The following is a 22,586-nucleotide window of genomic DNA, read 5'->3' as shown; positions in this document are numbered from 1 at the left end:
ATAACTGTACAAATGTCATGTAGTTTAAAATAGCATAACAACGCTTAGGTAACTCCATACATATTCAAATGACGTTTGCATAATCCTTGCAATATCGTCTCGTGAGCAATGGGACGGCTAAATACGACATCGGCTGAAATAGCTCGAGGAACCGCATCAAACCACATCAAAATACACCTTATTTTGAATAAAATAAGGTTTGGATTGCTTTGGGAAGTCGTGAATGTAGATTTACACGTGAAGACAGAGAGAGGGACAATTAGTGCGTGAAATTGTGTCCACATTTTTAACGGGCGCTTTAACTTCCGTGGGTAATGTGATGAGATTTCTGTGACCTTTAAGAGGACAGGGTACGGCCGCGTCTCCATACAAACGTAGGCCTCATTTTACTTTCCTCATATTGACATTATGGAAAATATTTTTACATAATTTTATGTATATTAACCATAGTTACCCCCTACGTTGGATTTTTTTTATTCGCGCGGGTCCTTTTTGTTATTCGCGCGAGTCCTCCACTTTCGTCTTATCTTAAAGATAAATTGGATCTTCTTTAAGTAAAATTTTATATTAGTTTATTTTAAATTAAGGGCGAGTTGAATGCCTCGAAAAATTTACGAACTGATCAACGTTAAAGGTCACAAAAGACACATTTTTCGTCATATCTGGCCCTCGTCTATGACATGTGCGACAATGTGCGTGACCTATGATTTGGTAGGACTTGGCCGGTTTTATTTTTGTTTTATAATGCAAGGATAAAAATGTGACTTCACTACATAGTATAAAACAAAGTCGTTTCCCGCTGTCTGTATGTGCCTATGTATAATGCTTAGATCTTTATAACTACGCAACGGATTTTTATGCGGTTTTTTTTTAAATAGATAGTGTGATTCAAGAGTAAGGTTTATGTATAATTTGTTAACCCGTGCGAAGCCGGGGCGGGTAGCTAGTTTCGAATAAAAATGTGTCCTTTCTAATAAACACGTTTCTACGTTTTTTCTTCGTAACAAAACGTAACTTATGACTCAAGAGTCCTGGCAACACTGGCGGCAGCAGCTGAATTATCCAAACAAAACTAGGAGGGTTCAAAAATACGAGAAAACGTTTTGAAAAACGGTCAACACAGATTATTTATACTCTGTGTACAAATGTATGAAGGAATCCCACGTGGAAGTTTTTTTACCACAAACTTATAAATATGCGTCTATAATAGGTACTAACGCAATCAATCTCAGAAATCAAACTAGTTCCAAGTTCCGTATACGTTTAGCTTAACTTTCGGATTGGTTCCGAAACTTGGGGGGTCAGTACGGTTACCATCAGTTTGTCACTGACATAAACGCCGTCGAGAACGTAATTTACTTTCTATACATCTCGTTTGCACTAATATGCGAGTGCGAGCGAGATGTATAGAAAGTAAATTACGTTCTCGACGGCGTTTATGTCAGTGACAAACTGATGGTAACCGTACAGAAGTTTGCCACCGATTTATTCTGACAGACCCTGATGGCTACCGAACTTACCGCAACATCGAAATTCAATGATTGTTCTATCTTGTTCTATCTTACTTGCTTCATTAGAGTGACAGCGAAAGATATACGAATGTGGATGTTGCGGTATCCAAGTCCCGTTTTTGATATCCTCCTAACGGAGGTTGCGGTTTCAAACCCCGGCTCGTACCAATGAGTTTTTTCGGACCTTATGTACGAAATATAATTTGATAAATGTCGGTCGCTTTTCGGTGAAGGAAAACATCGTGAGGAAACCGGACTAATCCCTCTGGGTTGGAAGGTCAGATGGCAGTTGCTTGTTGCTTTCGTAAAAACTAGTGCCTACGTCAATTCTTGGGATTAGTTGTCAAGCGGGCCCCAGGCTCCCATGAGCCGTGGCAAAATGCCGGGATAGCGCGAGGAAGAAGATATGGTGTTGTATGTAAATGGTTTTTGCAATAAACGTTTTTCTGTTCTATTCTATTCTTAACTTTCGGACAAAGAAGAGACAAATGGGAACAGTAAATCTGTCTAAACTGTTTGTCTAAATGCCTAACGAAAATATTAACTGACCATCTCTGGACCTTATTATCTCTGCAACAAGACTTACGAATAGTGAACCATAGACCATAGTGGGGACAGTGGGGACGATGGGACATAAACAAACTGTTTCATTTCCGTTCAATCTCGCCAGGAAATCATGTGCCTGCTTCAGGCTACACGACGGGCGATAAATGCCTTGTTTTGTAGATTATCCAACAACCCACAGTGACACAAATTCCAAGTCAAGAATACCTACCTCGTTTTCGTTCTACTCTACATGTGCTTTTAAACTCGCGTGATTTTAGTGACTCGCGCGACATGTTTCGGAAAGCCTAGCTAGGTCCGCGGAGCACGGTCATCGTCGTGAACCCTGCTCGCATTGTTAGTGCTTATGAAACAAGACCTAGGCTCTCCGAACCATGACTGACTAAAAACGAACAGGAGTGACTAGAACCGTAAAATTAGTTTACACAAGTTTAAATTCGATTATTTGCTCGTGTATTTATTTAGAAACTAACTGTAAGTTCCGCTGCTAAGTGATCTCAAGTTTAAACAACAAATAAAGTTTTAATGAAGTAAAATTATGCGCGTACAGTATTTCATCTCAATTAAACATAGAAACTATTACTTAATTGGGCCGCTCGCAAATACATAAACAGTGAGTACATTACCACAGGGTAGTGTTAATTCTCCCCAGGGTTAAGATTTTGAACTGGGTTTGATACCATCTCGAAGATCCCTTGTTACGCAGATTGGTGCATGAAAAATGAAGAGAAAGTCGTAGGCGAGATGCGCGTCAATCACCAAAACGATCGTGATAGTCGTATCAAAACAAGATCAAACCATAACAACTTGTTAAATCAGAATTGCTGGAGATGCACTGCAAGTCGTATCCTGCTGTGTGCATTCGTTGGCTAGATATACCTACTCATGGACAAATTTAGAGGAAAAGGTTTATTTACTGGATTGCAGTACAACACCTAAAATAATTTCAAAATTAAGTAGTAAGTAATTATACTTTCTTTTTGCGTTCCTCTATATCCATGAGTGTAGTTGAAGTTAGATTACTGTGTATCTACACTGTGTTTCTCTTCAACTCAACAAACACAGCTGTAGGCTGTAGCTTGGAAAAGTAAAACAACAGACGGGCGCAAAGTGGAAGCGAACTTGTCCCGGGGACACTGGCACCACCGACACTAGGGACAGTAGGGTGAGTATAGGGGCCCATTCAACATGAGCTTTAGGATCTTACTGTGTTTACACCCCTTATATATCTACATATATTGGTCGGGTTTAATTTTGTTAATCGAATGAACTTTTTCCTTACATTTGGATACAATTTGGCTAGTTTAGTTTAGGAGCTCCTCATTCTGTGTGGAATAAATACGAAATAACAACTTGTCCCGAAAAAATACAAGTATGTAGGTATGTATATAATTTTCGATTGAGTTACGAAAATAGCATGCATGCGTTTTCGCAACTCAAAGGAAAAAAAATTCGCTGTGATTGCGAACAGTGATAATTATTGTACTTATATTGTACAGATTAGGGAATCCTATCATATCAAATTTTATCGAAATACTCGTAGATATATATACCTTGAGCAATGCAACGTCGAAAAGTTCCTGGTCTGTGTGAAAATAAACATAGTGGAGAGAGCACAGTAGTAACTGAGCCAGACACCCGAAATGTCGCTTTACATTAGCATCTCTAGGTATTTCCGCGAAACTCGTCTGTTTAACAAAATAGAAGTGCATAGAGAGTGCCGAGCCACAGAGCCCACAGACTATTTGCACAAGACTGTTTGACATTAGTGTTGTTCAGCGGGCGCAGCACGGTTCCATTTTTATCGCATATCACTATGCGCGTCCCTTTCGCACTTACATACTTGTTAGAACGTGACAGGCATGGTGACAAGCGATAAAAACGCGACCGTGCTACGCCGCCAGAACTCGTGTTCTTTGAGTCTACATTTGAAGAACTCGACTCGTTTGCTCTGCGCTTTCAAGTCTGATAAACTTCCTAGTCTGTTAAGTCCCAAGTCGTAGCCTTTATTGAGTTTTTTTTAGCGCAACTCAAGACTAGAGTTTCCGAATAAAGACTCCGTCAACAATTTTATAAGTTTTATATTTAAAATAGTTAAAGAAAATAGGCGTTATTATACAATATTTTCACATACACGTTCATTTTCCATGAACACAACTGCGTTTTGATTTCCTTTGTAAAAAATGAGAGTTCTCTAAAAAGAATTCAAGCCTCTACAAAAGACTCGAATCTGTAAGAAGTTGAAAAGAACTCGGGTACCGACTTAACTATATGAGTTTTATAAACACAGTTGAGTCTAAAAGCAGAGGACTCAAATGACTCGAGTCTTAACCAAAACTAAGTGAAAGCTAGTACTTATGCTATTAAGCGTATACATTATTACGGTGTACCAAATTCCATGCCGTATTAGGGCTGCTTGAGTCAGTTGCAGGAGGGCTCCACATTCCTTCCTGTGCTGTTAACCAATTTGGGTTATTCGGTTAATTTAGGCGAACTCCAAGGTGTATTCCTTTTGTCCCGTACGTGGGGCGGGGACAAATAGAAGTACACAAATACCACCCTTCTCACTCACGTACAAAGGCTGCAAAATTTAGGCAAGATGACATTTGAAAGGAATACTACCTACAGTTGGTAACTGTCATAACGATACGCTTCTGTCGTAAACAGAAGTTTATAATGAACCACTGACTTAATATAAAAGAAATAGACACACAAAGCAGAACAAAAACGTCAAGAAATGTGGATCCCAATGACGTTTCGCACCATTTGCATTGATGATAAAAACGCTTACGTAAATTTTGAGTCAAGATAAATGTTTCGTACAGAAAAGAGCTTAATGTCGTAAGCATTAAGTGTCAAATTTGCAAACATAAGTACCAACACTGTTAAAAAATTTAGTCCGATGGCACTAAACGTAACGTATTTACGTCAAACAACGTCAAACGAGAATAATGAACGAATGGAGTCACTTTGGTACACTTTAATATGTATTACTGTACAGGAAAACCAATAGAAGTAATAAATAAAACAAATTTAATTTAATCGGGAGCTCAAATAAAATTAATTCGTGGTTCAAATTCAAACAAATTAAATTTTTAATTCGTAAGTATACGTCTTTAAATACTAATTTCCTTGAAATAAATTCTACTTATTAAATAACTGTGTATCTAAGATCTACATTTACTCATAGCGCGGGTGTACGGGGACATTTAGATACTGATTGGATTTTTTTTATAAAGTCTACCTATACTTTATAAAAAAATCCTGTGTCACTGTGTTCCGACAGGTTTAGCATTTACAGTTAGTCGATATAAGCCCTTATTGGTGGTGTATATGTCGGAAACAGGGAAATGGCCCGAACACACAAGTGCCGTTTTGCCTGGTTTAAAACTGCATCACCCCTATCTCTTGCTATAATTAAATAGCAGTCCACTTTGCACGTCGCATAGGTTTTCTTGGAAATCTTGAATTTAAACATAATATTATTTCTTATGAATTCCATATAAAAATATAAAAAAATATTGACCTCACATCGACTCATTAGATTTTTGTTCCTTAACATCCCTTCTTTGGTACTAACAAATTAATTTATTCAAAACCATAAAATTACCACCAGATTACATAAATTATGTAATGCTATCCAAAGAACTAACCGAAAGAAATACATTCCATCCTTTTTCCTTGTTTTATCATTGTTATTTTTACATATTTTAACGGCACATTTCGTAATTGTTGACAACTTCACATTTGAGCGTTTCAAACAAGACTAAACGAAAAAGTAATGCATGATCTGTTTTGACATCACTTTTGTGGGGCCATTTTTGGCGGCTGATTGGGTATCCAGTTCTTTATACTATATCAATGTAATGAACCCATTATTCAGCGATCCAATGAAAGCAAATTCAACTAACTCTAAACTACATGTAAAGTAAAACTTCACACCGCAGCTAATAAGGTTCACAACACATCACTAAAACTACTTGCAATTTACACTGTAATGCATTGAATTAAGATCGAAAATAAATTAGAAATGTACAGTCGCCAATCGCCATCAGATATATCGGGACGGTCAAAGTGCTCACAAATATCTGAACACGCTATTGTCGAACAATCTATTGTCGAGGCGCTAGAGTGCGTGTTTAGATATTTTTGAGCGCCTCGGCCTTTCCGATATATCTGATGGCGACTGCGAAACAAAAGTCTAGTGGCCTATAAATCGTTGGCAGTTTAAACCTTAACACGTTAAATTAAAGTTTATAATTAATGTACCTAATGTTAAATGGAGAACTAGTTGGAAGTGACACGGTGTTCCGAATGTTCCGATGCTTCCGGCGTACACGGGCTTGTTTTGTTCTGTATGAACTGATACTTTTATAACTAACACGGGACGGGTAGCGCTGTTTGAACTGGTTTCAACTGATTCCAACATTTCACCTTTTAGTTGCTGAAGAGGGAGAGGTTTAGCGAAATAAATTATAGGATTAGCTAGTTCTTAATGATGGCAGAACTTAGCGAGCGATCACTCATTGAAGTTACCTACATTACAATCAAACTACCAATCAACAATACATGTACATATAGTTATCTTTTGCTTGACTTGTGATTATAAATTTAATACTGTACTACATAATAAAATAATACAGGATTTCAACATTTAACCAAAACCAAGTGTGAGTCGGACTCGCCCACCGAGGGTTCCGTATTTTTTAGAATTTGTTGTTATAGCGGCAACAGAAATACATCATCTGTGAAAATTTCAACTGTCTAGCTATCACGGTTTACGAGATACGGCGGTGACAGACAGACGGACAGTGGAGTCTTAGGGCCCGATTCGGATTATTATTACAATCGAATATAAAGATGAATACATATCAAGATCGTCAAAATATCCACATGATTATATCTAATAGATGTCTATTTCAAACATCTATTAGATATAATCATGTGGATATTTTGACGATCTTGATATGTATTCATCTTTATATTAGATTGTAATAAAAACATGTAATACTTATTGAGAAATAAATGAATCTAAATCTAAATCTATCATTTAGACATCGCCAAGATACGATAACGATATGTTTAAGATCTAACCTGTCCAATTTGACAATTGCGCGATTCTGGCTGGAAATACTCTTGATCGATTTACACAGGATATGACTTAGAGATCCAATTCACATCTAATAGATATCTAACTCTATCTAACGTAAAAGTGACATTGTTTGCCCGAATTGAGCTGCAAAAGAGAACTAGTTGATATCTAAACTATAACGTATCTAGAATGGATCTAGTACGTGTCGTCTCTTGTGAATATCTTGAAGTTCGAATACGGCAGTTAGTAATAAGGTTCCGTTTTTACCCTTTGGGCACGGAACCCTAAAAATGGGGGTTGGGGGTTCTGTGGTTTATTTTAAGTAGGTAAGGAAAAGTGTCCGTCACAAAAGCTGCAAGAACTATTAAAATGTTTATTTCTAAAAATCTACCTTAATCCTGAAACCGTCTTTAATTTTATACAGCGATATTTTCAAATTCTATTTAGTATGCAGTTAATTTAAATATCGTTTTATATACTCCGCCAACTGGTGACGATATACGTTACTCTAAAAACTTCTTATCTCTTTTAAACATAGTCAGTCTTAATCTAAAGGCGTTAGAGTTCAAATTACGTTGAAGGTTAACTGTTATAGGATAGTTTGAGGGTTATTTTATTTCCAAGCACTGAGTTGAAACTTATTTAACAAGAACGCTTTTCCATATAATCATTTTATAAAAATGCAAGCACTTAGAAAGACTTTCCTTTTGCTTTGAATGCGAATTATACTTAAAATATATTAAAAGATCTAGCAATTTAAAGGATTATGAATGTTATGAATATGAAATCCTTGGTCGCCAGTTGGTCGCTTTTAGGCATGTGTCGTTCACAAGTGAGTGATTCAAATGAACTATAGTTATCTTTCTCACACCTACGATTCGCAGATGACATAGTCTTAATGGCGGAGTCGCTGGAGGAGCTGAACCGGATGCTGGACGGCCTAGCTTCAGCCTCGCGACGCATCGGTCTTGGCATGAATTTGGATAAAACCAAAGTCATGATCAATGGCCACATTGATCCAATACCGATAGTCGTACATGGTCACCTTCTCGAAATCGTTTCCGAATACACTTACCTTGGGCAGAGTCTGCAGTTAGGTAGAAACAATTTCGAGAAGGAGGCCAAGAGGAGGATCCAGCTGGGCTGGGCAGCGTTCGGGAAACTTCGCCGAGTCTTTTCGTCATCCATACCGCAATGCTTGAAAACAAAAGTTTTCAATCAGTGCGTCCTACCCGTCATGACCTACGAAGCCGAGACATGGACTCTCACAGTAGGGTTGGTCCACCAGTTCAAAGTCGCTCAGCGAGCTATGGAGAGAGCTATGCTCGGGGTTTCTCTGAAGGATAGGATTCGTAACGAATACATCCGACACAGAACCAAAGTTACCGACATAGCTCAAAGAATTAGCAAGCTGAAGTGGCAGTGGGCTGGCCATATCTCACGAAGAACCGACAACCGCTGGGGTAAACGTGTTCTTGAGTGGAGACCGCGACTCGGCAAACGTAGTGTAGGGCGCCCTCCGACCAGGTGGGATGACGATCTGCGAAAGATCTGCAGGCAGATGCTGGATGCGGCAAGCTGAAGACAGGGCGCTTTGGCGCTCTTTAGGGGAGGGCTATGTCCAGCAGTGGACTAATATAGCCTGATGATGATGATGATGATGATGATAATTATCTTTCACTCTCACTGATGATTTAACTCGCTCAGTAATCAGTAAGTCAGTCGCTCAGTGCTCCTTGCGCGCTCTTTCCCACTCATGATTCGAATGAGCCGGCCGAGCGCGACGAGCGAATGAGCGAGTGAGACTATGCGAATAGGTTTCGGAGCGGTTCGGAAGAATTCGGAGGGTGTCGGGGAAACATGGCGGGATCGTATCGGGTGGTTCGCCATCTTGGTCGCACTTATGGCTGTGTGTATCTGATTTTGACATCTCTCTCTACTCACTCGTGAACAATATAGTCTACAGATCCACTGAGCGAAATGAGTGATATATGTATATCACGGCGAGCGAAAGATATGAATCACTCTTTTCAACTCAGTGAAGCGTTTTGCGGATCTTTACTATGTATCTCTAGTCGCTTTGGAGCCAACTTTAACACTGTAAGATTTTGGCTTGGAGCCTACCCTTGCAAAATAGTCTAGTTTCCATTGTGTTTTTTTTTAAAAAGTCAATATAAAACTACAATGTTTGGTTACCCCCCTTTTATAAATTGCTGTTAGCTAACTAGTTTAACATTGTGTACCTATGTTTGTGCCTGCACAATGCTTACACATGAGATTAAATTCAAAATGTTCCGCGACATTCCATGGGCGGAAAGTAACATTTAATGGAAGAGACGTTCTGGCGATGTTCCAAGTGAGAGTGCAGTGCAGTGTACAGGGTGGGATGTTAAGGTGATTATCATCACACCAGATATTACGTGTTTTGAAGAAAGAATTTCTGTGGAGTTTGACGGGCATATTTTCAAGAGTTGTAGGTTAGTACCGCGGGTCATTTGTCTTTTTGAGATTAATATAAACGCTAAAAATATCTTGTTTCTTGTTAGTGTTTTGTATAGGTATGTGAGGTCCCTCAAAGGATGAAGTTCGCCTTTGTACTTATCTGTGTTGGTTATGTTTATTATACTAATTTTGTGCAATAAATGTAGGTACCCCTTATGCATGTATAGTCATGGAATTAGATTGTTGTGCTAAGGAATTTGAGCCTTGTTGTGATTTTTGCTGTCTTTTGTTATTGTTGTTTGTGTTGTTGTGTTGTGTTGTCTGTTATTGTGACTAGCTTTCTATGAATAGGCACGGAAATCAAATTTCTTGTCCGTAATTAAATCTTATATCTGCATTCCACCCTGTATAAAAAGCTTGTGGTTCGCATATACATTATACGGTACACAGAAGTCAGCTCTAGTACGGCCGTGGGCCCAAAGATACGGGAGGACTTTATTGCCCGTCCCGTAAACTCTGTATGTATTGAAGTTGCATTATTTAAGGGGATATTTTCAATTATACCATTTAATATTATTTTCGAAAATAACCACTTTATCAAATTACAACAAATAAAAAACGCGACAGTTTATATCAGAATGATTCCCTTTTTTGCCAATTACCTATAACGGTTTCTTTTTTTGGAAATTTGTCTACGGAACCCCAAATCGTGATGGATAGGCACGAAGGCAGGCAATATCAAGCCCGGCTGCCCACATCTGTTGCTACATTATGCTCTTTCGGAACGGATCGGACTGACCGTGTGATAGCCTTTTGTTTTTGCTATAGGCGCGAATCGATTTGTTTTAGGGCCTGTACAGGCGGACTGCAATCCGACTGTAATTTATATGGGAACTGCTCGCCGACTGCACGCAAGCTGCAACGTCGTCGTGCAGTTCCCATACAAATTAGTTGCCAAGCGGACCCCAGGCTCCCATGAGCCGTGGCAAAATGCCGGGACAACGCGAGGAAGATGATCTACATTGTACAACGATTCCCTGTTAAATATTAAAAGGGGATAAAAATAAATACTACCGCTACCGTCTAAATACCTAGCTGTAAGTAATTAGCTGCTAAATTACAAAATCGGGTTAATTACAAAAACCCAATAGGGGTTCTAACCTGATCCGAGAACCATTGTTGACGTATGGTGTATCACAAATAATTTACAGACCATTTGTGAATATTTCATTTACACTAACTAACACACAAACTCTCACTCTAAAAACCACTATTAAAATTGAAATACTTAAAATTCTCATTTTATGCCAAAGACGCTCAGTTTAAAATGGAACCCCATTTCTATTATTCGGTGCCAAACGCTCGTTTTGAAATGTCTGGTCGTGAAATGCGGATAATATTGTATTCCGTAATACGCTGGGCCATTATGGACGATACACAAAAACTGTAATTCTAAATGCTAGGGTATAGAACGTATTCCACACGCCTTCAGCTCTTCAGGGATGAGACATTTCAAACGAGATTTGTATGAGTTGTATGGATTGTATGGATTGTCGGATCTGGCGATGGCAGCTCCGCGTGTTAGATTTAATGCGACTTTTATGGAGAATTTATACTACTTAGGTATTTAATTGTGTTATCGGATGTTTGGATTGAGAAAAATTTCCAGGAAAATATAAATAAGTACCTAGTTATTATTGTACATTATCTTAATTAAAAACACAATGTACAGGTCAAAAAGTTCAAAAACAAGCGGTTTATTGCTACAAAGCGATCTCTACCTATGAAACTGCTTATGTTATACGTTTAGTTACCTATTTTTAAAGAGTGAATCTACAAGATGATGTTGGAAAAGCAATAAAATATGTTATTGATTTGATATTGATTAAAAACTCACTTATCATATAATAAGTGGTATAAAACTAAAACTAACTACATTTAAAATAACTAAAACATTTGATATTGATATTTGTTCAAACATTGATTTTAAAAATTTAAATGTTAATTTAAATTCCGTTCCTGATTAACTACTTATTTTTAAGTGAAAAAATACTTTTCACAGTTGCATCTTCTTCTTCCTCGCGTTGTCCCGGCATTTTGGCCACGGCTCATGGGAGCCTGGGGTCCGCTTGGCAACTAATCCCAGTAATTGGCGTGGGCACTAGTTTTTACGAAAGCGACTGCTATCTGACCTTCCAACCCAGAGGGTAAACTAGGCCCGTATTGGGATTAGTCCGGTTTCCTCACGATGTTTGCCTTCACCGAAAAGCGACTGGTAAATATCAAATGATATTTCGTACATAAGTTCCGAAAAACTCATTGGTACGAGCCGGGGTTCGAACCCGCGACCTCCGAATTGCAAGTCGCACGCTCTTACCGCTAGGCCACCAGCGCTTCTACTTTTCACAGTTGCATATCTACATAAATCTGTATGACCTACTTTTTACTATAATTTCAAAATAGGCTCATAAACACTCGTGTAAGAACATATCAAACATATGGCTGCAAGTTTTCCTTTGCCTAAGCTATTAAATGATATTTCGTACATATTAATTGAATAAGTCGCGAGAAACTACATAGTAATGATACCTTCTATTAAATTTTAAACAGATTTTACGTTTAGTATTCATTTTATTGTATTAACCGTGCAAGCATTTACGCAGATAAATATTTAGATTAATTTAGTCTCCAGCGGACTAAATTAATCTAAATATTCTAGTATTGTATGAAATTAATCCCACCAAAAACATAAATGTAAAAAAGGAGAGCCAAGTTCAATAAAAAAATATGCTTGGCTTTGGGCTTCGCCGCAAAAAGAATGGAGATCTAAATGAGTGCCAAGTTCTATGCAAAATCCAAATATGTATTTATAGGAAAAAAATAACATTATGAACAAGTATTAAACTCTATTTCTTTGCTTTATTAGATACCTATAACAATTGCTGTTATTTAAAAAAAATGTGAGATCTTAAAGGAGGTTAGATTTGACTTGGCCAGTTTTCATTACTTCAGTCATTTTATAAAGTTATTCAACATATATATATATATATATATATATATATATATATATATATATATACTTTAAGATCTCACATTTTTTTTAAATAACAGCAATTGTTATAGGTATCTAATAAAGCAAAGAAATAGAGTTTAATACTTGTTCATTTAACTTTATAAAATGACTGAAGTAATGAAAACTGGCCAAGTCAAATCTAACCTCCTTTAAGATCTCACATTTTTTTTAAATAACAGCAATTGTTATAGGTATCTAATAAAGCAAAGAAATAGAGTTTAATACTTGTTCATAATGTTATTTTTTTCCTATAATAATTAATAATAATTAATAATAATTGTAATTCTGATAAAAACTGTCAAAAGTGGCACCAAGTCGTTCGTAATATTAATTACACTCGGCGCTGGCTAGCCAGTTCCTTTGCTTGAACTTGGCTTGACACGCTGCCGCGTGTCTAGATTTAATTGTACACGTTTGTGTACATTCGAATGTCATTTGGCGCGTGAAATTACATTGTTACTATCCGACACTCAGTACTGGGACAACATATAAAATGGTCAACAGCCATCGGGGATGTCAATTAAAGTTATATGTCCGGAAATTGGTTTGGGTCAAGTTCGCATAGTTTAAAATTAGGGTAAACTCAAATAATAAGTAATTAGGGTAAATACAATCTCCATTGCTGCCTTAAAATATTGGGGCCAATTATTGGACAATCGACATATTTTTATAAAAGTGTAGTTTTATGCAGTAAACTAATTGATAATATGAAAATAGGCAAGTTTAATTACATAACAGGTAATAAAGTAAACTGAAAATGTCGGAGAATAATTCCTGTAAATACAATTACCCGAAAACCAAATTTCCTAAAAAAATTAACGCAAAAGATGGAGGCTGACGTTTGGAAAGCTTTCGGCTTGTTTACTAATTTATTCCTGAGCTGAGATTGAATAATGAATAAATTTAAATTGGTAACTACACAGACAATGACCTTTTCACCTAAATTATTGTTTTGACATTTAACCGTGTATAAATACATAAACCATAGAATGCCACTGACCCTACTTTCAAAATTATGAAATGTATACCTATTGGAAACAGTCTGAAAATTGTACTTCACTTAATACCAGTCGTTACACGAAGTTGCCAGTTGTTTTTTGTGCTTTATTTTGACACTGTGAATAATTCAATATATTTCACTAATTATTTCTTAATTATATTGAGATACCTACTTAAAGACTGGAGTTTAAAGCCTTCAATATTTCGTGCCGCATATCGCAAAGTCCATAACGGGTCGGCCTCGAAAGTTCTGTGCCTCAAACTAACTCGTCCATATGGTCCATATATTGGTCACCTTCAAGCCTCTTCAACAATGTAGTATCAATATAGTACATTACTGCAGAGGCCGTGAAGTACTGAAGGGATTGCAGGACGAGATTGCGGTAGACGGCCGAGTCGTAGACGAGGCCGAATAAAGCGAGTCTTGCAATCCCTGTTCCGGCCAAGGATTGTATAGTGCTTTTCTCAAACAATGTAAGAAAATATTATAATTAAAATAACTACAAAGTAATCAAGTAAATAAGTTTGTTTGCTTTTTTCTGGTAGCATATTACGCATAGAATAATTTAGTCACATTTATGTAGGATAAGAATACGTGGTCAGCTGTTACCGCGGGACCAATCCGGGCCTCTTGTGTGCGAATAAGAGCCTCTGACGAACATCGGCCCATTTTAGGGATTAGTCCACTGTTGGCGGTTTATCGAGTACCTAATAAGGAAGGTGAATGTATCCATGTCTGTCGAGGATAGGAATACAAGTCAGTTGTCAGTTGTTACTCAGTTGTCGGCGCGGGAACAATCCCGGACTCTTGTGAGCCCCTCATAAGGTTTCCCTAAATGGTTTCATTTTTAGCCGTCTCGAGCGCTGTGATCGTTTCGGCTTCCCCACCACCCGGCTTTACCACGACTGCCTTAGCTGTGTCAAACTGACATATTCACTGAAGTCTGTGTAAGATACTTACTATGCATCTCGCTCGCACTAATATACGAGTACGAGCGAGATCGAGAGTGTCAAAGTGGTGGTAGCCTTACGGCTACCTTTACAGGTAATCGCTAGCAGTGACACTCCAAGTTTTGTCAAAGTGAAAGTAAATTAATGTTCTCCAAGGAAGGATCCCTAACGAAGTGATTTCTTGCGTTCTATTTTTTCGACTATCGAGTACCTATTATGTAAGGAGAGGGAAACGTGACGCAAAATTATTTATTATGTAAGATGGTAAATTAAATTGTTTTTGTGTTAATATATATTATATTGAAAATTCACAAAACGCTGTAGATGATTAAAGTTAAGAACTCACCAGTTGGCATACACATTCTATGACACACACTATGACACACACACACACACACACGCACACACTCAAACATTTGTCTTTAAAACGGCGACTTGTTTATCTTTTTTTTTGATCTTCAGACGTCTTTGGAACCTAAAGATCTGTCTAATCTAACTTCGGACCTAATCCTATTTAACGAAACAGAACACTTGCTGGAATTATAACAATCGTGGTGAAATGTTAGTCCTTACACCTTACAATCCTAAAGTTCTGAATAAATTGAGGGATATTTAAGAGCCTCTTGCCTGTGACTTAACACATAATTAAAGGTTTTATAATTAAAGTATCTAAACAAAAGGGATTGCGCAGTAAACCCATATTAGGTTCTGTTATTGAAACAGAAAAAGTATATTAAAGGAAATGAAATTGCATAGAAACCGTAAAAAGAGTGTTAATCAACCAGGATCACATAACAGGAATACTTACTTATCCTTTTACGAAATTCGAAACAACCAAATAATATTGCATTTTGTGTGAGTAATTTAATTCAAATTTTTAGGTGTAACAGAATACGAGTAGAGTTAATCGGTCGATTCTAATTGAAGGGATGTTTAAAAACAAAGTAACTGCTTAGAGCGGTTGACACTTTTTTAAGAACATTGTTAATCGTTTCAGGTGTCAACCAGTGTAGTCAGTTATGTTGTTTTTGTAAACATCCCTTCAAATTATTTAACAATTTGTTACGGTTTTAAACTGGTTTTGATACGACCTTGACAGGCGTCTTTGTGATTGGTGCGCATCTCACGCACGATGTTCACTTCATTTCGCATGCAGCAATGAGTGTGAGCGATCTTCAAGGTGCTATCAAAATAAGATTAAAACCGTTGGCGTTGGAACCCGATTCGAATTGTCTAGCGAGCTCCTGGTTTTCTCTCCATTATTTTTTACCTCTGTGTGTATTTTTTCATTCATCATTTCATTAGGGTCTTATTGAAATACGTGGCTCAATATAAGGTAAAAGTAAATAGGGAAATATCTTAGTGTAATTTCTTTCTGTAATGCTACGAAATGGTATTACTTAATATGAGGGAGCACTGACACTGACAAGGGCAAACGTAATAAGTAACAATCACAGCTAAGAGCTATCAAATCAAATCAAATAATTATCACGAGAAGATTATTACATGCTGCCCAATATAGGAGTGTATTTGTTTTCAGGGTTCATGTTTGTATGTGCGTGTGTAAGTTTCTTTATTCCGTCATAACTTCTGGGGGCCTAGCCAAGATGACAGCCGAACCGCGAGAGGTTAGTGCTCAAACAAAAGTGTGGTTAGTACCTACCTACGCAAGTGACCTAGGTTTTGTAACAGGCATTACTTTAAGTAATGCCACGAATATTCGGCAACTATTCGGTATTCGGCCTATTCGGCCACTTTGCCGAATATTCGGTATTCGGCCGAATGTTGCCTACTATTCGGTCGAATACCGAATATCTGTTGCACCTACTTAAAAAGAAAAATTGCACAATAAAAATAACCAAAAACTATGTATGTATTTAGAATGTGTTCTTGGAAAGTTGTTAAATTCGAAGACCTTTTTTTGAGCATTTGTTGATTAAAAACATTTTATTTTTTCATGAGTCTGTTTTGTTTGACTCTATTCATTAATGCTGTTCAACAAAAATATATCTTACCTAACGTCATCTAACGTTGAGCTTTGTTAGCGATCAGTTTTCATAATAGGTAATTGTGACTCAAAATGTTCGCATGTCATGCCGAATATTCGGTCGCCGAATATTCGGTATTCGGCCGAGGGAGGGGTCGAATATTCGGTATTCGGCCAAAACCACTATTCGGGGCATCTCTTTTACTTACATTACTCACAAATTATCAGTAATCAGTGTAATCAGTGTGTGTTTATTGCTTTCATAGGTTATACAGGTTGGTACATTTTATTGGTTCAGCTATGAAACCCTGTAAGGCACTGCAATATAACTTAAATCTAACTTAATTATAATGGCTTACGGCTATCTCTTATAATGACCATGCGATCATGCATCATAATTATTATTATACATCTTTTAAACAGTTATAAATATTTTTAAGTTGCGATATCTAAAATACTATGTTAAATACTATTACTATAATTAACTATCTAAGAACTCTTGCAGTGAGTAAAAGCAGCTGTCTAATAAATATTCAGTAAGTTTTCTGTTAAATAAAGTATTTGTTTCTTCGTCTCTAATTGTCTTTGGCAGTTTATTGTACACTTTTATACACATTGCATGTGGACTAGAGGCGTGCATTTTTAGATTAGATTGCGGCATTGGAATTCTGTCTCTAGGGCGTAAGTTAATATTTCCAGGGTTCTTTGCTGCTGGGAAAAAATGGTTATACTTTCTTAAAAATTTACATAGTTCTAATATATACAAAGATATCAGAGTCATAATTTTGAGCTTAGGAAAATGTGGTCTGCAACTATCTGGTTGGTTTATATTAACTAGAATCCTTATACATTTCTTTTGTAACAAAAACAGATCATTAACATTTGTACTATTGCCCCATATTATAATACCATACCGTAGCCACGACTGAGCGAATGCGTGATAGGCACAAAGAGCTGTGTTGAGATCGGTATGTTTTTTTATTTCCATTAAGGCATAGGTAAAGCTTGATAGTTTTGAAGCTATTTTTTGTATGTGGAGTTTCCAATTCATATTTGTGTCAATTTCGAGTCCAAGAAGGTTTGACGAGTCAATACATTCCGAAGTCTGGTTCTGGTAAATGAAATTTATATTTAAATTACTTTTTTGATGTGGCTTATAATGCATAATTTTAGTTTTATCTAGGTTCAACTCAAGGTTGTGGAGATGGAGCCAGTCGACAACTTTGGAAATAATGTTGTGTAAAATGGAGTTTACGTTGTTATCATTAGTAGGATAAGGGAACACTATAGAAATATCATCAGCGAAAAGGACACAAGTATGATCTAGTATTTTGGGGAGATTGTTTATGTAAATTAAAAATAAGAGACACCCTAGATTACTTCCCTGTGGTATAGAGCCTGACAGAGTTTTCTTTTCTGATTGTACATTTTCTATAACTCTAGTGTGAGGATTATGATACTCTACTTGGACTAACTGTGTTCGATTTGACAGATAAGATTGGAACCATTTGTGAGCAATACCTCTCACGCCTATGTTATAGAGCTTATCCAGTAGTATTTTATAAGACACTTTGTCGTAGGCTTTGCTCATATCCAATAAAATACCAACGGCATATTCCCTGTCATTTATAATATTATGTATTTCTTGAACGTATTTATAAAGAGCCAGTACCGTTGACCTATTTTTACGAAAGCCGTTCTGATTGTCACACAAAATATTAAATTTCTCACAAAACGCATAGAGCTGATTAGCCATTATTGTTTCTAATACTTTTGCAAATGTGGGCAATAAAGCTATCGGGCGATATTGTGCTGGGTTACTGGAGTCTCCTTTCTTAAAAATTGGCTTAATTACCGATAACTTAAGGTTGTCTGGCATTACACCTTCACTAAATGATTGATTTACGATAAATGTAAGGGGAAACGTCAATTCTCTGGCGCATTGCTTTATGAGAGTCGGCGGTAGCTCATCGTGGCCATGACTTTTCTTATTCTTAAGTTTACATATTATTTTAAATAAATCTGTGTCACTGATTGGGCTTAAGTAGAAGGAGTTTATGGGTGAGTCGATATTTCTATACACGTCAGACTCTGATAGTGAATTTATTTTATTCATCATCTGGCTACCCAAAGACAAGAAATAGTCATTAAATGAGTTTGCAATGGTACATGGATCGCTTGTTAGTTTATTTGAAACCCTCAAAGATAAGTTTTTGTGTGTTTTCTTTGGGGTTTTGTTTGAGTTCTCTTTTATAACTTGCCACATACCTTTCATAATGTTCTCAGATTTGTTTATTTTTTTAATATTTTGTAATTTTTTAGAATTTTTTACAGCAATTTTTAAGATTTTTTCATATTTTTTATAATAGGTTTCTAAAATATCATTTTTTGTTTTAGATAACATTACTTTTAAGAGCCGTTTATGTTTGCACGATTTTTTTATACCGACTGTTAGCCATTTCTTTTTAGTTTTTAATCTTAATTTAATTTTTATTTTGGGTATTGTCTTATTGAGCACTTCTACTATTTTAGCTGAGAAGTTATTATAATTTTCATTTACATTATTTTGTAGTGAAATTATCGAGTTCCAATTAATTTTTTGTAGTTCATATTTAAACATGTTTATTTTGTTTTCATTATAGATTCTTTTTTCAGTAAACCATATTTTTGTTTTCGTGTCTTGTAGGGGTAAATGAATTAAGACGCCTTTGTGGTCCGAGAAACCGTACTCGTTTACAGAGGTCGTCATTTCCTGGTCTTAAAAGTTTGTAAATACTAGATCTAAACAGCTAGAGCAGGACTGGGTGATGCGTGTTGGCTCTTGAATTTTTTGCTTAAAGTTATAAGTTAGGAACAAATTTAAAACGGTTTGCGTAAGTTTTGATTTATCTAGAGCATTTATATTAAAATCGCCACCTATGATAATATTTTTAAGTTTATCTGTTAATGAAAGTTGCTCTAGGAGCTTATCCAAGCAAGAATAGAAAGTTTGAAACTCTCTGTTTCTTTGTGGCCAGTAAAGAACAATAAATATGGTGTTGAATTTTATAAGTTCTACGGCACAAATCTCGAAAATACACTCTGTACTCATATTTACTAAGTCTTGTCTGTCTAGGTACTCTAAATTTTCACGCAAAAATATACAAACGCCGCCGCCTTCGGTATGTTGCCTGCAGTAGCTCGATGCCAAGTTGTAACCATCTAGTTTTAATAAGTCTTTTTTCTTTGTCGTTATCCACGTTTCTGTAATGCATAGGGCTTGGAGTTTTATTTCCTCTGTTAGTTCCTCGATAAGGTGCAACTTACTCCTTATACTTTGCATATTTTGGTATAGCGCTATAAACTTATTTACGAAAAAAATAGTCAACCTTTTCAACGCAGTTTTCAGATTGAGTCGTGTTATTTGTGTTTATTGTCGTTAAGTCAGTAGAGTTTTGTGCATTGCTATCTTGGGGAGATCTTTTCGATAAGTTTGTATGGCTCTGGTCGTGTTGCTCTACAAGTTTTCCATCTATGTATATCTTGTTGTTTTTTATAACTGCGTGGTGTCCTTCTTGTCTGGCTTTGTAGAGTGTTTTTTTTAATGTCTGCCTAATTTTTAGGGATTCCTGATCGAGGAATTCAGAAATCCATACGCCCGTATTCTTGAAGTATGCTTTGTTATTCAGCAGGTATTTCGTGACCTTTTTACTTAAGAGCTCTATCACTATAGGTCTTCTTTGTCCTTTTCTACCAATCCTCGTGCAGGCTTCAATATATTCGACTAAATTTACATTAAGAATATCCTGGAAAACGTATAAAATACGATCGTAAAGTTCTGATTCATTTTCCCAGTGATTTTCTTGAAGTCCATATAACACAAGCTTTTTTTGACAGATTTCGTTTTTATATTCTGAGCAGTGGGTGCAATTTACAGGGATGGCCTTGTTACCTGAAGAGGCCTGGCCGATAATGGCCGTTATTTTATTTATTTCTTCAATTTCAGTCTTTATTTTTTTGTGTTCTTTTTCTATGGAAATAATGGTGTTGTTTATTTTACTAATAGCTTGTTTGTGGTTGTCTTGTTCTGATTTTATTGTATTGTTTGTTTGCGCTATTTCGTTTCTTAATTCTGTCATTGCTTTATTTATTTCAGAGAGCAGTGTTATTTTAATCTCAGAGATTAACGACTGCCTATTGGTTTCTAGTTTTTTATCTAGAAGTTTTTCGAATTTTTCTAAAGTTATTGTATCTGCTATATTTGATGGTATGGGTGGACCTTGTTGGCTTGTTGTCGAGTTGGCGTCAGGGCGCAGGGTGTCTCCGAAAATACTCGACTCGTCGAAGCATGGGGTTATGTTCAGTGCTGGGTGGGATTTCTTTCTTAGGGTGATGTTACTTGTCTCAGGGTAAGTTTCAGGATAAGTTTCACGATAGCACGCTTCGTCGTTGTCTCGCAAACGGACTCGGACTCGGACGGAATTATAACCTGGTTTCAAACGAATACCTAAAGTCCGTCAACCAAATCTTGTCAGTAGTAAAAGGCGGCAAATTTGAAAAATCGCGGGTTAGCAACACTGTGTTCAAATAATTCCAAAACGCGCGTCATCTGTGTTTTATCTGTGGAATGTGCATCGTGAATGACAGCCGTCACCTTATTTGTTTTCATTTGGTTTTCATTCTGAATCGTTTCTGTTTCAAGAGATATTTCTGCTGTCACCATTAAATACCAATACATTAAATAAGAATAAGCAAAGCTAAGGGGCCTACAATGTACAATCATGCTCGTTGATGGTAAACATTACTAAAAATTGAGGTTATGACAAGTACCTACTGGAAGAACTCTTTCGAACTTTTAAGATTATGTTCAGTTTTTTTGTTTTAGGGTTAAAAGGCATAAATAAAATTAAAACGTATGCCTAAATCTATCCAGCGAGACCATAAATTGTGTCCTGGAAACCGTCCATAGGCCCACATGTCTAATATTTTCAGCAATCAGTTGTGACTATTTACAAAGGTAAACCTTTTAAACAGTATTAAGAGCCTTGATTATATCGCCGTTCTTTCGCAATATCTACCTAATCCATACATGTTTGTTGCAGGATTAAATCTTGCCCAATATAAGGCGTTCGTAGTAGGTAGTATCTCTTCAGACAATACTTACCTATGGCGGTTTATGTACGTGTACAACGCAACCAAGTCGAAAAATAAACTTATTATTTAAAAATGTAACAAAAATATTGAGAGCAATGGAACAGATTATTCTTGTAAAAGTTGTCATTATGTTAATCATCAAGAAAATTGATTATGTAGGCTGATTTGATTCATGCACTCAGTTACTGCACATATGTACCTATGGGAAATCCTAGTTTATACTTGCTGAAGTAGGGATGTATCTATTTAAAAGAAGTTTTAAGTCGCTGTACATAACTGTTTGTTCAATTACTTTAAATGAAGTTTTAAGTCGCTGTTCATACCTGTTTGTTCAATAAAAGAAAATAATTTATTCAGCGTGCATATGAAGCACTAGTAGTAGTAACTTAAATTACACATTTTGAAACAAATCTGTTTTATGCTTAAGATGCAATATATTACTACAGATACAGAGTATTATGCTTGGTTGAAGTGACCCGGTAACTTCATTATATTTTTTCAATTAATGACCTGAATTATAGTGTAAGCTAAAGTGACCCTTATCTTATTTACCTTTAAATTAAATAAACACCCAAATATCAGTTGTTTTATTTTTATATGTATATTGTACAATATATACCAATCAAAAAAATTACACAGGTATGTCATATTCATCCAGAAGAGTACACTAATTTACATTAACAAGTGGCATATTATATTGTAAATAACAAACATATATATGCACTATCTAATTATCTGCATTTTGATATGATTTTATTTTAGTAAACTTAGAAGACATATATAGGGAACAAAGAGAATATAAGTACTACGATAGGGAGTTGTTTTTGATATCTT

The sequence above is a fragment of the Cydia amplana genome, chromosome 11 (assembly GCF_948474715.1).
Source record: "Cydia amplana chromosome 11, ilCydAmpl1.1, whole genome shotgun sequence".
NCBI lineage: Eukaryota > Metazoa > Arthropoda > Insecta > Lepidoptera > Tortricidae > Cydia > Cydia amplana.
This window is presented reverse-complemented; position numbering follows the sequence as displayed.